Source organism: Panthera onca, chromosome C1 (genome assembly GCF_046562875.1).
Source record: "Panthera onca isolate mPanOnc1 chromosome C1, mPanOnc1 haplotype 2, whole genome shotgun sequence".
In the NCBI taxonomy this organism is placed as follows: domain Eukaryota; kingdom Metazoa; phylum Chordata; class Mammalia; order Carnivora; family Felidae; genus Panthera; species Panthera onca.
In genome coordinates, this window is record NC_138346.1 from 207,745,740 (window position 1) to 207,764,926 (window position 19,187).

General features: G+C 49.1%; 1 long non-coding RNA gene across 1 annotated transcript; it reads left to right on the forward strand.

Annotated features, from left to right (window-relative positions):
• The first annotated feature begins 1,897 nt into the window (after window positions 1–1,897).
• Window positions 1,898–8,999, forward strand: LOC132672803 (uncharacterized). Its single transcript, XR_013557698.2, has 2 exons — window positions 1,898–5,687; window positions 6,295–8,999. It is a non-coding gene; the product is annotated as an uncharacterized LOC132672803 (long non-coding RNA).
• Window positions 9,000–19,187: the final 10,188 nt, after the last annotated feature.

Here is a 19,187-nt window from a genome sequence, read left to right on the forward strand (position 1 = left end):
TGTCTGATTTAGCCCCCCGAATTAAGTTTGACCCGTTGGTATTTGCTACTGTTCTCTGCAAGGCCACTTGAAGACACCCGGGGACTGCTGGCCTGGAATATCAGAGCTGGAAACTGCCCTCAGGGACTGTAGGCTCTGTACTGATGCCCACCTCCCTGCACCTGCAGCCCCATTACATCCGCACTCACCTCGCCTCTCACCCCTGTACTCAAGGCCCATGGTTCTGCTTCTCTGCAAGGGCTTTGCTCACAGCTTCTCTCTGCCTGCCGTGTCTCCCATCTCCCACTCAGTCATTACTCCTCTGGAAGGTCATCCCTGACCTGCCCCTGCCCACCCCAGGCCGGGTCAAACCCCCATCACAGGCTTTCATAGCACCATATAGCTCAGTGCTAATCATGGCTACATTTTAATGTTTGTTTATGGAATCATTTGATTCATGTCTGTCTTCCCCAGCAGAATGTGACTCTTCCAAAGACAGGGAATGGGGACCGTGTGTGTGTGTGTGTGTGTGTGTGTGTGTGTATGATTCCTTACCATAACCTCCATTGTGCCGGGCACAGTGCTTGAACATATTAAGCACTCGATAAATATCTGTTGGTTGAATGACTGTGTAGTGCTGTATATTTCTTTAGACTCCTCTGACAGCAGTGACTCCATTTTACAAACAGAGAGACTGAGGTCCAGAGATGTGACTTGCCTTGGCCAGCATCCTGCCGCTGGAAAGGGCCAGAGCTGGGCTTGGAACCCAGGCCTCTGACTCAGTCCGGTGCCCTTTGCACCCCTGCAGGCTGCCAGCTTCCCTCGAGGTCTGGTGGGTTAAACAGAAACAAAAAGTTCAGAGGAGACTTACCAGAAGGCAGTGTGGTTACCAGCAATGACTTCACCTCAGGCAGTGAGAGGCTTTGCACATAGAGCTGAAAGAGAATACCTTTGCCATGAATGAGCTGGGCCGCTGGGCTCTGGCTGACTCACAAGAAGTTTTCACTTTATAAGGACTTTCTTGGGGTCCCCCTGGGCGTGCCTCTCGCCCTGCCTCCAGGTCTGGGAGAGGGTAGGCAGGGTGAGTGCAGCTTGTAGGGCTCACGGCCCGCAGGCCCGGCTGTGCCAGCTCTGTGTCCGGGGGCCCGCACCTCCTCCTCTGTCTGGAACCTGTCTCTCCTGCCCTGGGTGTGAGCAGGCTCACGTTAATAGCACCCACCCAGATTTCAGTGGGTCTGGCTGCGAGCTGCTCCTCAGGACGTCTGGCCCCAGCAGACCGCCCCCCCCCCGCCCCGGAGAAGCTGGGAGTCCCAAGTGTACCTCCCGAGTCCTGAGAGCTCAACCCCTCTCCTTTCAGCCCTTTATTTTTGCCATCCTTCTCCTCCTCAATGTCTTTTGCCCTTGAAGTCACTTAAGGGGTCTGGCCAGTGCTGTCTGTAGGAATGCGGAAATTCATCCCAAGAGCCATTTCCCAAAGCGCCCCCCCACCACACCGTCCCATTTCTGGGCCCACAGAGCTACGTTCTCGGCAGAAGGATGGAAAGGACCACTCTTACTGCCCCGTTCACGCCGTCCTCCCTGTGGACAGCACTGCCTGTCCCTGCCTGGGCACCTCCTCCCAGGGCACGCACACCTGTGCCACCGCCCCGGCCCCATCTTCCCGCCTCTTCTTTCAAACGACCCTTCCCCTCCCGTGCCCCCACCCGAGAGCCACTCAAGCAAACCCATGCCCGTGCACAGCCCATTCTTGCCAGCCGGACTGTCACACAGCCCCCAGCTGTGTTTTCATCTTGGCGGGGTGAGAACAGTGAGGACCCCCAGTCACTTCCACGCACCCCTCAGACTTCTCACGGCCTGGAAGGTTGGGTTTTCACGCACCATTTCAGAGATGGAGAAGCTGAGGCTCAGGGAGGTGGAGATCTGCCAAGGTCTCATAGCTGGAGGGACAGGGGTGGCACGGGAATGGGTCTCTTTGGTCCCACTTTCCTGCGGCCATCAACAGGGCATACGGCATTTCCTGTGACCCCAGCCTGCTGCAGTGGTTCAATCTGGGATCAGGTGGGGTGGGACCTACAGTAAGAAGAATGCAGGGAGGTGATCCCTGGGATTCTTAGCACCTGCTGTAGCTGTTAGAAATCGTTGCCAGGTTATGTCACACGTTGGTGACCCACTGATCGATGTGTGTTTCTGCTTGGTCTGCTTGGTCTGAATTGGATAACGATTAAGCCAAAGGCTGAGGGTTCGGAAGGGGAAGGGAAGTGTGGATTATGATCCGGGACCATAGACTCTCTCCGGTGGGAGTCTGGATGGGTGGGAGCCAGAGCAGTGACTCAGCAAACCCCTGGCAGTCAGTGTCCAGAGCAGACTGTGGCTTTGACATCAGGCAAACAGAGCTGAATTCTACCCCGTTTCTGCGGTTTTCTAGCTGTGGACCTTGGGAGAGTCCCCTCTACCTCTGAGCCTCGTATTCTCGCCTGTGAAAAGAATTGTAAAATCCCCTTCTTTACGAGGAGGTCAAAAAGATTACATGAGATAAACCAGGGAAAGGGTTTTGCATGTAGGGCGTGCTCCATAAATGCGGGCTTTCCATCCCCTCCCACCAGACGGAACATCAGGGTTAATTTTCATCAGCTCTGGGGTTAGGTGAACCCTAGATCTGAAGCTCACCGGTCTCGTTTCCTGGTTGTTCAACCTGGAGAAAGGGATTCCCTCCTCCACCCCCCACCCGGGCCAGAGCCCCAGCTTCATCTGTAGTAACAGGAATGAGGACACAGGTACCGAGTGGGGTTTGTAGCAAAGTTCAAATACGATAGCGCATAGTGATAGTGAAACCTAACGTTTAGCAGGCTCTTAGCTAAGTGCCGGGAATCTGCATTTCTAACAAGCTCTTGGTGGTACTGATGCTTCTGATCCGGAGACCACACTAGACTTTGAGTAGTGAGGGGAGGGATGAAGGTCAGTGGGATTGTAGGAGATGGAGGGGGTAGAGCAGGGACACCTGCTCAAAAGTGGGCTGTTGCCTTTGGGATGCCACCTGCTTGAGACAGAGCTAAAGGTTATCTGGCAGTTAATTAATCTATTTAATTATTTGTTCCATCGACAAACATGGCCGTGCTGGGGGTTGGGGGATCATTTCCTGTCCCTTCGGAGCTCAGGCTGCCATGACTTCCGGGACGGGACCCTGACCCAGCCTAGGGGTCAGGTATGCTGACTGCACGTGAGGGCCCTCGAGCCGGCGTCCAGGGATGAGGGGGAATCAGCCGGGTGGAGCAGGCAGTGTCCAGGCAGGTGTGCTGTGGCAAACGAGAGTCACATGGACACGCACTAAAGACACAGTCCGTCTCCAGGGTCGCGATTTTACAGCCCCATGTGGAGGAGAGAGCCCAGGCTTGGGAGGCAGGGAGAGTTGGAGTCACAGCTCTGCCATCAACATGTCGGTTTACCTACACGCTGTGTGACCTCAGTGAGGGCCGGCCCTCTCTGGGCCTCAGCTTCCCCTTCTGCAAGGTGGAGGCGACACGTCCTATCTTGAGTGCTTCGGGCAAGCGGAAGGTCCAAAGGGCTGTGTGTGGTCTGGCGTCCGGCAGCTGGCTGACCACTGTGAAGTCCTTTCCCAGGAAACACGGAAATCCAGTGTCCAAGCGTCGGGGTCCTGGTCTCCCCGTGGCCTTCACCAGCAGGGAAGCCTCTTGCCCTGCAGTGTTCCACACGCCTCCCCCTTGCCCCCAACCAGGCTTTCCAGGCAAGGCTGGGCAGCCTGCCAGTGTCCCAGGGAGACTGGTTTTGTCAGAGCCTCAGACCTTAACCCCTGCACTGTCCGACAAGAAACCAGAGACCTGGCTGAGATAAGAAGGCAGTTATCATGGTAAACAGACTGCTCCTGGGAGGAAGAGAAGAATAGAACAGCCTGTCTTCCCTTGGCAAGACACCCATGGGCTTGGCTGCCGGGCCCCGGGCCGACCTGACTTCACAGCTGCCCCTCTGTGCCCACCCTCCTCCTGCCCCCTCCCCGCCCCCTTCCCTCCTTGCTTGCTTAGCTGTCTATTTCTCCCTCTCAGGCTTATCCATTTACCAGGTGGTCCAAAAGGGCATGGGAATTGGCACCATATCTGGGCCTGGGTCTCTGGGATCCAGTCCTTCAGGTGACCGGCTGTCCCAGTTTGGCTGGGACGGAGGGGTCCCCGAGACAAGGACTGTCAGTTGTAAAACAGGGACTGCTCCAGGAAAATTGGGACGGGTTGGTTCCTCTGTTTGCCTCTCTGAGCCTCAATGTGCTCATCTGTAAAACAGGGACAATTGTCAATGTTGGATTGAATGGGGTAATACAAGGAAACATCTAGTGCACGGTGACTCATCCGTATGGCTTCAGGTGTTTATTTCTTTGCCTGGAGGAAATCACAGGACTCTGACCTTGAATTTCTTATCTCCCTTATTCCTACAACCTTTTGAAACCAATGCAGAAGCAGGTTTGGGGTAGTGTCTGCATTAAATCATTAAACTTGCCTGCTGTGCCTGTGCCCCAAAATGCCTTCTGACGGACAAGTCTAAAGCAGTGAACGGAGGCAGGTTGGGAAAGAGACACAGACTGGAAACCAGGAAGCTAGGCCCACTCTCCACTCTGCCACTAGCTTGCTGGGTGACCTGGGGCGGTCACTTTGCACTCCGGGTCTGTTTATCCACCTACAAAATGGAGAGTTGGATGGCATGGTCTCTAATATACCTTCCAGCTCTAACCCTCAGTGATCTCACGCTTCAGATCTCATTACCCTGAACGCTGTTAGGAAGGAACTACTGAGGACTGCAAAGATGGGTTGGTGCCAGGAAAAGGGTGAGGAGGAAGGAGCCAGCATCTGGAACACGTACTGAAGTTTGGAAAATGACAAGAGCATCTTACAGATAGAGCAGGTGGTTGACGTCTGCAAAGCCAGCGGGGCACTGTCTCATGATGCCTTTGGTTTGTTTACTCATATTCCTTTGTTTACCCGTTCAGTCCTTTGTTCCTTCCTTCTTCCCTCTGTTCATTCTTTTACTAAGTGGTTCACATAGTGATTGATAGGGGGCATAGCTCAGGGGTAGAGCATTTGACCGCACGTAGTGATTGATAGCATGGAATCTTTTTAAGTTTATTTATTTTGAGAGCAAGCGAGCAGGGGAGGGGCTGAGAGAGAGGAAGAGAGAGAGAATCCCAAGCAGGCTCCACCCTGTCAGTGCAGAGCCCGATGCAGGGCTCGAACCCACGAACCACGAGATCATGACCTGAGCCAAAGTCATGAGTCAGAGCTTAACTGACTGAACGACGCAGGCACCCCAATTACATGGATTCTGAAGCTGATTTGCTTGGGTTCAAACCCTGGCTCTGCCATTTACTAGTTATGTGTCCTCGGCAAGTGACATGACTTCTCTGTGCCTCTCTTTCTTCATCTGTGAAATGGAGACAACAGAAATACCTGCCTTGTGGGGTGGTTTTTGTGTTCAATGTGTTCATGTGTGTAAAGTTCTTAAACCAGTGCCCGGCCGTTACGAGGTGCAGTATTCATGTTTGCTGTTGTTGTTTATTTATTCCCTCAGCGATTGCTAAGAGACAACTCTATGGCAGGCCGGGGGCTGGGTGGCCACCAGGGATTCGGATCTGAAGGACGATCTCCAACCTTGCGGAGGTCACAGATGCATAAACGGGCAATTGCAGTCATGTGGTCAGTGTTGTGCAGGTAAGCTCAGGGTGCTATGGGAACGGAGAGGAGGGGCACCCAGCCTGGGTGGGGGTGTGCGTCCAGGAAGGCTTTCTGGCAGAGGTGTCACTTGATCTGGGTGTAGAGGCACAGGTATGCACATATCAGCCGGGAAGTGAAGGGGGCGGGGTGCCTGGACACTCTGGCAGAGGGAACAGCTCGTGAATCGGCTTGGAGGGAGAACATGGGTGCCCGGGGACACACAGGGTTTGGTAGGGCTTGCTGGGGGGTGGGGGAGGTGGTAGATGGAGCTGGAGGGGGAAGCAGAGATTTCACTATGCTGAAGATTCCAGGACCGCTAACGAGCTAATATTTCATCAGTTAGGCTGCTATCCCCACCTTCTAGGATCACGCCTGAAATAAAGAGAACAAAATCTCCATTACATGGACATTTATTTATAAATAAATTACACACATGTACTACCATGCAAATACACCGTGTGCATTATAAGACACACACTAATAGAAAAACTTCATTGGATCGCTTGCTTTTTCCTTCTCTTGAATTGCACGAGTTCCTTAGATATTTTGGATACGAATCCCTTGACAAATATATGATTTGCAAATATCTTCTCTCATTCTGCAGGTTGCCTTGTCATTGCGTTGATGGTTTGTCTCCATCTCTGGGCAGAAGCTTTTTAGTTTGACGGAGGCCCACTTGCTTAGTTTTGCTTTGGTTGCCTCTGCTTTTGGCATCAGATCCAAAAATAGCATCGCTGAGACGGATATGAAGGAGCTCGCCGCCTGTTTTTTCTTCTAGGAGATTCATGGTTTCAGGTCTTATGTTCAAGATTTTCATCATTTTTCTGCATGTGGCCGTCCAGTTTTCCCAACAGGAAAACAGAAAGCACGAGACAAAGAATGCATTATAAAATAGAAATTCTGGTACCTTTGCTCCCTCAAACTGATGGCTCTTCTCGTGCATTTCCTGGAAGGCATCCTTCCTTCCCTTGCCAGCTTGCCGTTCACTACTGTGGGTTGCATCAAAGGAGGGTGAGTGGAAGACAGCGGATATTTGCCTTTAAAAGACATCATGACATTTATACATGCTGGTGTCCCGGCAGTCATTGAAATGAAGAATAGTTATATGTTATTTAATTTTTTTAATGTTTATTTATTTTGGGGGGGAGGGGCAGAGAGAGGGAGACACAGAATCTGAAGCAGACTCCAGTCTCTGAGCTGTCAGCACAGAGCCGGACGCGGGGCTCGAACCCATAAACTGTGAGATCATGAGTTGAGCCGAAGTCAGATGCTCAACCGACTGAGCCACCCAGGCGCCCCAAAAGTTTATTTATTTGGGGGGGGAGGGGCAGAGAGAGGGAGAGAAAGAATCCCAAGCAGGCTCTGCACTGTGAGTGGAGAGCCCAACTCGGGGCTGGAACTCATGAACTGTGGGATCATGACCTGAGCCGAAATCGAGTCGGACCCGGGTGCCCCAATTATTGCGTGGGAAAGAAGCAAGTGAAAAGAAGAAAGTTGGAAAAGAAGAAAGTTGAGACTCCATTAGCGTGCAGGGCATAGCACAGATGGGAGGCAGAATAAGGCAGAGGTCCTGGGGCAAGTTAGAGCATGTTGGAGAACAAGGTAAGAAATGAGAGAGAACTTGGATTTGGCCATGGTGGGGGGACAGGAGAAGAGACGTGTTCGAGAGATCAGTGAGAGAGAAAGACTCTGTAGGACTCAGCGGCCGATTAACCGTGGGAACCGAAGAGGCAGGGGTTCCCCCCGCCTCCTTCTCCACGAGGGATATGTTCCAAGGCCTCCAGTGGATGCCTGAACCCAGGGACAGAAACCGAGCCCCGTTCATACTATGTTTCTTCCCTCTCCGTGCATACTGGTGTTCGTTTAATTTGTAAATTAGGCAGAGGAAGAGATTAGCAACAACGCTAATACAAGAGAGCAATTTTAACAAGAGACTGTAATAAAAGTTATGGGAATGCGGCCTCTCTCCTGGAAAACATCTGATTGAACTGTACTCGCCCTTCTTGGGATGATGGGAGACGATAAAATGCCCTCGTGAGGGGGTGGAGTGAGGTCAGGGCTGTCGGCCTCGTGACCTCGCTTTAGGCTACCGCCGACCTTCTGATAAAACATCAGAAGGAGGATCACCTGCTTCTGGACCGCGGTTGATCGTGGATAACCGAAGCCTCGGAAGGCACAACCGTGGATAAGAGGGGACTTCTGGCTGAGTGGTGCTGTTGCCCAACATGGGTAACTCGGGAGAAGCGGCAGTTTTGAGAAAGGGGGACAAAGAGGAGGGGCTGGGACTATTCCGTTGGCTGGGTTTTGGGCGCACTGGTGTGTCTTGTGGGACACGGGAGAGGAAATGGGGGAGACGGATTTATCTAAGCCGGAGCTTAGGCAACTAGCTCTACACAGGCCTGTTTCTCGACTCGAGCCATTATTACCGGCACTCGGCCTTTGAAAAGTTGCCCAGACATTCAATGACATATGCTCTACTGGCCTGGACGTCCCTTTCTTTTTTTCTTTAATATTTTTACTTATGTTTGAGAGAGAAAGAGACAGAGTGCAAGCAGGGGAGGGCAGAGAGAGAGGGAGACACAGAATCCAAAGCAGGATCCAGGCTCCGAGCCGTCGGCACAGAGCCCGACGCGGGGCTCGAACCCACGGACAGCGAGATCGTGACCTGAGCCAAAGTTGGATGCCTAACCGACTGAGCCACCCAGACGCCCCATGGACGTCCCTTTCTGACTCATGGCCTAGTTTGAAAGGAGTTAAGTTTTAAGACACACGGCAGTAATCCATTGCCATCACGTGTAAGCAGCAGCAGCTGACTCATTTGCATTCTAGAGAAACTTTCTCTTCTCTACCTTTCAGCTGAGAAAAACGGCTGCCTCCTCTTACCACTTCCCCCCCTCTCTAGAATCAGAGGGGTGATTTCAATCCTTTGAAAAATTGGAGTGTTCAGGGGCGCCTCGGTGGCTCAGTCGGTTGAGTGTCCGACTTCAGCTCAGGTCATGATCTCGCGGGTCGTGAGTTCAAGCCCCGAGTTAGGCTCTGTGCTGACATCTGGGAGCCTGGAGCCTGCTTCGGGTTCTGTGTCTCCCTCTCTCTCTGCCCCTCCCCAGCTCGCGCGCTGTCTCTCTCTCTGTCGTAAAATAACCAAACATTAAAAAATTTAAAAAATAAGTAAACTGGAGTGTTTAGACAATTTACATTTAATGTAATTATCAATAACGTGTAGTTTAAATCTACTGTCTTATAATGCTAAGCAAAACACGTCAGTCAGAGAAAGACAAAAACCAGAGGAGTTCACTCATATGTGGAATTTAAGAAACAAAACAAATAAGGGGCACCTGAGTGGCTCAGTAGGTCGAGCGTCTGACTTCGGCTCAGGTCATGGTCTTGCAGTTTGTGAGTTACGGGCCCCGCATCGGGCTCTGGGCTAACAAACAGCTCAGAGCCTGGAGCCTCCTTCGGATTCTGTGTCTCTGTCTCTCTGCCCCCCTCCCCTGCTCATGCTCTGCCTCTCTCTGTCTCTCAAAAATAAATAAATGTTAAAAAAATTTTTTTTTATAAAAGAAAAAGAAACAAAACAAATAAAGAAAAAAAAAGAGAGAGAAATCAAAAAATAGACACTTAACTACAGAGAACAAACTGATGGTTACCAGAGAGGAAGTGTGGGGGGAGGGGTGAAATAGGTGACAGTGATTAAGGAGTGCACTTGTCGTGATGAGTACTGAGTAATGTATAGAATTGTTGAATGACTATATTGTACACCCGCACTAATATAACACTGCATGCTAACAATACTGAGTTAAAATTTAAAACTTAATTTAAAAAATTATAATGGAGGGCCACCTGGGTGGCTCACTCAGTTAAGCGCCGGACTTCGGCTCAGGTCATGATCTCACAGCTTGTGAGTTCGAGCCCCGCGTTGGGCTCTGTGCTGATAGCTCGGAGCCTGGAGCCAGCTTCAATTCTGTGTCTCCTTCTCTCTCTCTGCCCCTCCCCAACTTGTGCTCTGTCTCTCTCAAAAATAAATAGACATTAAAAAATTTTAATAAAAAAGTTATAATGGAGGACACTCATCTAAATAAAATTAAATAAACTGTAAAAAGAATCTACTATCTTACCACTTGCTCTATGTGTCCCATCACTTCTTTGTTCCTCAATTTTCCTTTGCCTGGCTTCTTTTGGATTAATTATTTTTTATTATTCCATTTTATTTTCACTCTTTGTTCTGTTTTTTAGTGGCTACTTTAGGGTTAATTAAACGCACCTTACCTTATCACCTCATTTTTGCATAATGTTTTGCCACTTCACATATTTATTAGGGTCCCATCAGAGAAATAGAGCCACTGGGAAGGATCTAGAACATGGGAGTTATTACAGGAATTTGACCTTATATAATTATATGGAGCTGGCTAAACAACTTATAAAAGGCCATTTTCTTCGTGTCAGGTGCTGGGATACTACTGACAGTGAAGGGAAGGAACTTGGGAAGGGGAGATCGAGTTAATGTGGGGAAAGGATGGGTCAGAGCAGGAACCAACCAGCACCCGGATGTTCTCTGTCTCCTCCAAGGTGCCAACTTCAATGATGTGAATGACCTGTAGGAGAAACTGAGGCTTTTCATCATAAAGCTGAACACACAGCTAGTCTAGGAATCAGAGAAACTTACAGGACAATCCAAAAAAGGCAAGTGGCCGCTGCTCTATTCCACCTCCCAGATGTTGCACAAAATGTCTTTTGTGACCCACACTAACTTGGAATTATACAAGGAAAGGAATTCTGGGGGGAAAAAGGTCCTAGAATAGCTTAGCTGAGTTGACACAATACAAATCTACGACAATAGATCATGTAAGAAGCTTTTATAACAGCAGTACATTTCTATTCCCCGTTGTGTCCTTTCACTGCTGTTGTTGTTATACATTGTCAACCTCAGCAAACAGTGTTAATATTCTTTTTATCGTCTAAAGAAATTAACAACTGAGGGGAAAAAGACCTTTATATTTATTCACGTGTTCATTGCTTTGTGTAGCCTCAAGTTTCCATCTAGTATAATTTTCCTTTCCCTTGAAGAATTTCCATTACTATTTCTGACAGTGAAGGTCTGCTGGCGACCAATTCTCTCAGGTTTTGTTTTTCTGGAAAAGATTTTATTTCTCCTTCATTGTTTAAAGGATATTGTTGCTGGAAACCCAGAATTTTAGGTTGATAGTTTTTTCTGTCAGTAATTCAGAGAGGTTCCATTGTCTCTCGGCTTGCATAGTTTTTGATGAGAAGTCTTTTAACTCTTATCATCGTTCTTCTGTAAGTGACATGGTTTGTTCTCTCTTTGCTATTATTTTTTTATTAACATTTTTTTAAATGTTTATTTTTATTTTTGAGAGATAGAGTGTGAGCAGGGGCAGAGAGAGAGAGGGAGGGAGACACGGAATCTGAAGCAGGCTCTAGGCTCTGAGCTGTCAGCACAGAGCCAGACACAGGGCTCAAACCCACAAACTGAGATCATGACCTGAGCCAAAGTCGGACACTTAACTGGCTGAGCCACCCAGGTGTCCCTCTCTCTTTGCTTTTAAGATTTTCTTGTTATCACTGGTTTTCAGCAATTTAATTCAATGTTCGTGTGAGGTTTTTATGTTTATTCTGTTTGGGATTTATTGAAGTTCTTGGATCTGTGGGTTCATAGTTTTTAGCAAATTTAGAAAATTTGCAGACATCATTTTTCCAAACATATTTCCTGTTTCTCTCCAACTCCCTCTTTCTCTCTCCTCTCTCCTTTCAATTACACATATTAGACTACATGATGTCATATCACAGGTCACTAAGCTCTGTTCATTTTTTTTTTTTTTTTAGATTTTTCCCCCTTGTGCTTCAGTTTAGATAGATAATATTGCTATATCTCCTAGGTCAATGATCGGTGCTTCTGCAGTGTCTAATCTGCTGTTATCTTCATCTAATGACTTTAAAAAATTTTAGATACTATATTTTTCATCTTTAGAAGTTCCTTTTGATTCTTTTTTATGTCTTCCATTTCTCTCTTCATCATGCACATGTTTTTATTTAACAACTCCAACATAGTTATAATAACTATTTGACCGTCTCTATATGCTAGCTTCATCATCTCTGTCACTTTTGGGTCCGTTTCTATTGACTGACTTTTCTTCTGGGTATGGGTCACATTTTTCAGCTTCTTGGCATGTCTAGTAATTTCTGACCAGATGCTGGACATTATGGATGTTATGTGGTTGAGGATTTCAATTTTATTGTCTTCTTTTGAAGAATGCTAGGTTTTGTTGCAACATGCAACTAGGTTACTTACACATCAGCTTGCTCTCTTTGAAGCCTGTTTTTAAGCTTTGCTATAACTGGTCTGGACTAGCCCTCACTCTAGGGATAGCTCAGCTTACAGCTAAGGCCTGATATCTACAAAATCTCCACTGAATGTTCTAGGTTTTCAATGACTTCTTACCACACTGGCTGGTCGCAACTCAAATGCTTCCTGTCCTGTGTGAGCTCTGGGAATTGTCCAGCTTGCAACATTCCGGTTTTTCTTTGCCCAGTGTCATGGAGCTTCACCCTAGTCCTCAGCAACAACTCCAGAAGGTCAGATCCAGATTTCTGAAGCTCTTTTTTGGGCACAGCTCCCTCTTTTCTAGCACTTTGCCACACAGCTTCTAACTGGGTACCTGAACTCCAATCTCCAAATCCTCAATTCAGCAAGGTTACTATTGTCTTCTTGGGATCCCTCTCCTGGGACCATGGTCTGGAATATGACTCCATGCAGACACCAGGACAATCAATGGCTCCCCTCATTTGTTTCTCTTCTCTTAGGGATCATACCCTTTCAGGCCTTTTAATTGTTTTTGATTGTTTGAAAATAGTCGTTTCATATATCTTGTTTGGTTATCTAGTTGCTGGCAGTGGATAGATGAATTTAATCCTTATTACTCTATCACAACCAGAAGCAGAAGCCAGGAATTGATATAAAGAAAAGCTCTCTAATGGTTCCGTTTAAATGCTACCCCTCTCTCATAAAGCCTTTCTTAATTTCCATCTCATCTGTGTTTATTACCAGCATACTCTGCCTTGACTTATAATCACTTATGTATGTGACTCAATGGACTATAGGGGCCTTGAAGGTGAGCACATGGTCTCTCTTAGTGGCTTCTCTGAGCGTAGTACATGATAGGCCCTTGGGAAGCAAGGCTGAGTTTCCTTGTGTGGCAGTGAACTGAAGTGACCCTGATGAGGTCACGGGTATCCCAAGCTGAAACCCAGGAGGACCGGCTCTCTCCTCTGTGTGATCAACAGTAGGCATACTCCCAGGTAAAATCACGAGGGTGCACAGTTCTCCCTTATTAGGCAGGAGACCAAGCAATTGGTTAAAAGAATCCAAGCCTGTCCAGACTTGCCAAATACATCATCCTGACATTAGAGCTCACACAGCCTTCAGATCTTGACACAATGGAAGGGCTTGACCACAGGTGCCCTGACAGTGTCACATGATCCCCCAGAGTGAGGCCAGCCCATTCCCCAAGGGACAAGTCCTGGAGTGTCCAGGAACTCATGCTGCTGCTGCTCTGGCCCACTTTTCCCTGGAAATAGAGCAAGAATGGGCACTGACGAGGTCTGGGTCCTCGCCCTAGCTGTGTGACCTCGATCAGCTGACTCAGTTTCCCCACCTGCAAACGAAGCCTCAGGTTGGTCTCTAAGGCCTTTTCCTGCTCTAAAGAGCTGGGTTCTGGCAACTGATGGCTTGCCTGGAAGTCTGTGATTCCTTTAGCTGGTGATTCTAGGCTTAGAACTGATGGTATGGGGATGTTGGCTTTTTGTGGCTCTGTGATTAGAACAATCCATAGCTCTTGAGTAATCCACGATGCCGTGAACCTAACCTTCTGTAGTTCTGATGGCCACAGTCAATAGCAATTCTGTGACACTGTTGTGTGGCTCTGTGACCCTGGAGCATTTACCTCATTGATCAGCAGCAGCAGTGGTGCTGGTGTGCCTGGGACCCAGCTTTCTATCTGCCCAAGAACTCAGACCTGCTCCTCATTCATTGTTCCCAGGGTCATTAATCTGAATGATTCACTTGCAGGAGCCAGAGAGAAACAGGTGCAGGGGATGCCAGCCTGGTGGCTCTCAGCCTGAAAGGGCTGAATTGTTCTCCTGCCGGAGGGAGAGAGCTGTCGTGCTTGGCTGTCTAGTGAGGGCCTGGCTGGGCTAGGCTGGGCTGGGCGGGCATGAGGGCACTGGGCAGCACCACACTGTGCCCATGCCACAGGGACGTTTTGCCCTCCTCACCCATTATCCAGGATGACAATGTGCCCTACCAGGAGGGATGAGCAGAGGGCAGACAGGGGCCCATTGCCAATTCTGCCCAGGTTCCCGGGGCCACCTCTGGCCGGGCTTGGACCTGTTTTGTCAACCCTGGGTGGTGGCCCTGGTTTGCCTGGTTTCTGGCCTGACTTCACCTGAGAGTCCGCCATGCAGCTCTCTGAAGTTCTCTGAGCCTGTTATGCTGTCTAACTGGGACCTCTGGGCACACCCCCTGGAAGTGGGATTGTTTCCCTTTCATTTTCCTCTAAATGAGGACCCAGATGCTTCTCCCGGACCTGTTGGCTGTGGGTCAGGGACTGACTTCTGGCAATCCCATAATCCCGTCCCTGACCCGTGGCTCCTTACAGCCAGATCCTGATCCACAGGGACAGGCCAGAGGAGAGGGGACCCCCACTCTGCCACCTGTTCCTGTGTGACAACTCACATCCCCTCTCTGTCCTGCAGGCTTGTCAGCCTATAACACGGGAGAGTGGTGCCTCCCTCCCGGTGGCTGTGGGGAGAAATCCATGAGAACATGTGTACAGACGTGTTCTGGGAACTAAGGGTTGGTGATTACGGTGCAGACAACAGGGTTAGTTCTCCAGGAACACCTCTTCCTATACCACTCCACAGAGGGGTTCCCCTGCCCCCAGGGGAGAATGTCTGATGGGCACCTGGGTCTGCCTCCCCGGCAGGAATTAAAGGCTCTCTCTTACTGACAGGGAAAAATGCAGTCAGGAGAAGTCCATTCATTCATTCATTCATTCAACATTCGTTAGTTTATTTGTTCATTCATTCATACATTGCCAGCCATTGTTTTTGCCTCTGGTTTTTGTCTTGGCAATTCTACCTAGAGAATGATTTCATTACACTCTGGACGGGGAGGTGGGGGTGGCCATACCAGCCCAGCCCTCGTGGGGAAAACCATTCCGGGCTGGGATTAAGAGTGACCATGTTGGAGTCAGACAGGTACAGGTCTCTGCCATTACTCTCCTCGCTGAGTGATCTTGGGCAGGTTGCTTAGCCTCTCAGAGTCTCTGGTGGCTCATCTGTAAAATGGGGGAATGTAATGGCGATTTCCCTGCCAAGGTTGCTATGAGGCCTGAAGGCAATCAGGTGTTGTCCTGAGTGACCAAAATGGCAGCTCTAGGGTGGTGGTTAAGGTTGTAGGAATCAGGTGATCAGTTCGAATTTCAGCTCTGCCACTTGCTGGCCAAGGGGCCTTGGGTGAGCCACTTGGCCTTTCCTGCCTCAGTTTTGTCGTCTGTCTAATGCGACTCATGGCGATATTGTGAAGTTTAAATTTTTAAACACGTAGATCATGTAGTCCAAGGCCTGGCACGTGGTAGACCTCAATCAATCGTAGCCAGTAGTATTATTAAATATTCCCGGTGGTACCTGAGGACTTCATTCAGGAACTTCTCAGGGAAGCATGTGCCCCTGGATGGCCTTGGAGAAAGACCCTGGCCACATGGCAAATAGGGATTTATCTGGGAGCTTGGGATTTCTTTATATGGAATGAGTGTCCCACACCTGTCTCCCAGTTGGCCCTGCTGGAATTTCTAGATTCCTAAGGTACCGGTGAAGGAGGCACCCCTCCTTGCCCCTTGAGTTTCCAGGAAGGGTTTGGTCTCTGGTTTGTGCCTTGTTGTGGGGTTTCCATGGGGCTGCCTGAGCTTGAACATTGCGTTGATCTCAGCTGCAATACCCCTGGTACCAAAGCCGGCTCCCCTTCCGGTGTGGGAGGAGCTGGGAGGAGGGCGCAGCCAGCACTGGGCCTGGATCAAAAACCTGTAACGGGTGAGGATTGCTGGGCTCAAGATGAGCCAGAGGAGAGCCCCATCTAGGGTCCTGCCCACCTGGGCGCTTAGCCTTCCTGGCTCTGAGGCCAGTGCTCTGTTCCCCGTCTGTTCCAGTCTGTTCCGGTTCCCGATGCCTCAGGCTGCCAAAGGGTCTGAGCGTGACTATGGGCCTGGTACCTGGGCTCCAAAAGCATGCATTCGTTCACTTATGTATTCATTCCAGATCTCACTGAGATTCCTGCACTAGCGTTTGGGGGAACAATGGCGGACTTGCCCTCAAGCAGCCCACAACCTGGAGGACCTGGTCAAATTATATCCCAGCTAAAACAGCAGTGTTATGATGAGTTTTTTTTTTTTTTTAATTTTAAGTAAGCTCAACATCCGACCTGGGGCCCGAACCCACCACCCCGAGATCAAGTGTCACGTGCTCTTCTGATTGAGCCAGCCGGATGCCCCTTAACAAGTCTTTTGTGTGTTTGTGGCATAACCCCTTTAAGAACCTGACGAAAATAAACTTCTTCCCAGGAAATGTAATAAGCACACGCACATGAAATTTTGCCTACAATTTTACCATGTTTCCGGATTCCCCTGACATCCATTCAAGAGCCTCAGGTCAAGAGAGTTCCTCAATCATAGCGGGGAAATTGCTGAGACAGCCAAGCCGGGGGCTGTAGAAGTGTAGAGTTGAGGGATGCTCCTTGGTCTAGGAATTCAGGAGAGACTGCCCGGAGGAAGTCTCACCTACTCTTTCAACAAAGACTTCCCGAGCCTGTGAAATGTCATCCATTGGTGATATGCAACCGAAGAAAAAGGCAAGGTTCCTTCTCTCCTGGCACTTACAGTCTAGTGGGGAGAGACACAACAACGACAACAACAAAAATTAACAAGCAAACAAATCGGTGAACACAGGGGTGTGTGGAGGGGACGATGAGCCCGCTTCAGGGGAAGTGCCAGGCAGAGGGAACAGTTAATGGAAAAGTCCTGAGGTGGCCATGAAAATACAGGGCTTGAGGAATGCGTGAAAGAAAGCTAGCGTGGCTGGAACTTAGTGAGTGTGGCATGAGACGGGTGAGGTTGCCGTGCAAGGGCCATGTCACACAGGTCTTGTGGCCCAGGGTAGGAATTAGGATATTGCCGTCAGGGTGATGGGAAGCCATGTTTCTGAATCTTAAGTGTGTGCAAATGGAAGCTGTGCGTGCATTTCTGTTCACAGCCGCCTTTTTCTAGTTGACAACGCCTGAGAGATGTTGAATTAATTAATTTTCGACTGCTGTATAGAGTTACGTGGTGAGTATACTTATCCATTCTCATTGATGGGCATTTGGGCTGTGTCCTGTTTTATGATGACATCTGACTCTGAAATGGAAGATCAGTGGGTTGAAGGCTGTGCGCGTTTTCAGCCTTACGGGAAGTTGCCAGATGGCTCTCTAAGGTTCAGGTGCTAATTTATATTCCCACTGGCAGCGTCTGGAAGTCCCCATTTCTTTATGTCATTGCCAGGAGTTGATAGTTTCAGCCTTTTAAGATTTTGACAATGTTTTGGGTGTAAAACGGCAACTCGCTTTAATTTGTGTTTCCATGATTACTAGTGAGGTTAAACATGTAATTTTGTATTTACTGGCTCTTGGGAGTTTCTTCTCTTGTGAATTGTCTGTTCACATCCCTTGCCATTTTCCCACAGGGCTGTCTCCTTCTAATTGATTGGTGGAAGCTGCTTATATATTGGAGTTACTAAACCATTGTCTTTTCTAAATGTCGCAAATCTCTTCTCCCACGCTGTTTACTGGAGGGTTTTAAGGAGAGGAGTAACATGTTCTGATTTACATTTTTCAAGATCACTCTAGCTATGGTATGGAGAATAGAGAGTGAGGAGGGGCATGAGTGAAAGTGGGTAAGCCAGTTAAAAGGTCATCACAGTGGTCCAGGAATGAATGATAGTGGCCTGGACGAGGGTGGCAGGAGGGGCAATGGAGAAAAGTGCACAGTTCCAGAATACATTTTGGAGGTAGCGCTGACGGAACCTGCTGATAGATTGGATGTGGGGCAAGATGAAAAGATAGGAATCAGGATGACTCTCGGGTTTTTGGCCTGAGCGACTGGGTGGATGCTGGTTCCATTGGCTGAGATGGAGAATGGCAGGCGGAGAAACAGGTTTAGGCTAAGAGAGGGGGAATAAATACTTTTTGTTTTCAACATGATAAGCTTGAGACAGCCTGTGGATATCCAAGTGGTTAAATCAAATAGGGCATTTGGATCCATGAGGCTGAGTTCAGGGGAAAGAGCCAGGGCTCGGGATAGACATACGGGAGTCATCAACGTGTGGATGGAATTTGCTGGATAAGATGGAAAAGACAAGAGGCTCCCAGGTGAGCCTTGGCACATGCTAACATTGAGAGGCTGAGCAGAGGTGGAGATTCAATAAAGAATGCCCTAGAATGTAAACTCCACAGAGCAGGGCTTTGTTCTGTTGACTGCCTGGTGTCTAGAATAGGACTTTAGCAAGTAGTAGGCTCTTGGTAAATATTTGTTGAAGGAACATGTGGAAGAATACACAAATGAATCAAGAAATTAGGAAGGGATGGCTAATGAGATAGGAGGAGGAGGACAGGTACCATGGAAGCCAAAAGAAGGAGAAAGGATTCAAGAAGGTGAGAACAGTCAGTTGTGTTAAATGTTGTCAAGAAGTTACATAACAGCTGGACAGGGAACTGGCCATTGGGTTTGGCAACACAGGGGTCACTGGTGACCTTGATAAGAGTAGTTGAGACTTGAAAGAGGAGGAGTTTGCCAGGAGGTAGGGGGCAGGGTGGGGACAGAGAGTGAAAGGGTTTTCCAGGCATCGGGAAGAGCATGTGGAAACACCAGAGGTCAAGTGCGGCTGGTTCATGTGGCTACAAGTTGTTCCAGATGAGGGGAGGGTAAGAGAGTGGCCCGGAGAGATGAGGCTGGGGTGAATGGGAAGGCAGTGAGAGAGGCTGAGGGCAGCCTGGGGTTCGGAACAGGATCACCTGGTCTGGGTTAAGGGGCTAAGGGTCCATGTGTCACTCAGGGTTCAGGGGACAGAATTCCAATTCTAGTTGGCTTAAACAAAAAGGACCTTTCCCCTCATGTAACTGAATTGTCCACGGATAGATGCTCGCTTTAGATACAAGACTTGGATGCTCTCTTCACTCCTAGTTCCCCTTCTGTCTGCGTTGGCTCCCTTGCCAGGCAGTCTGCTCTCTCAGAGGCTCAAGATCAAGGCTTTCCTCCTGCTCCCTGATCTCAGCGGGAAGGCCGGATTCATTTCTGATCCTTCCAACTGGGGAAGTCTCATTGGTTCTGCCTGGTGGTCATGTGTCATCCCTGACCCAACCACTGTGGGCAAAGGGAAGGCACTCTTCTGATTGGT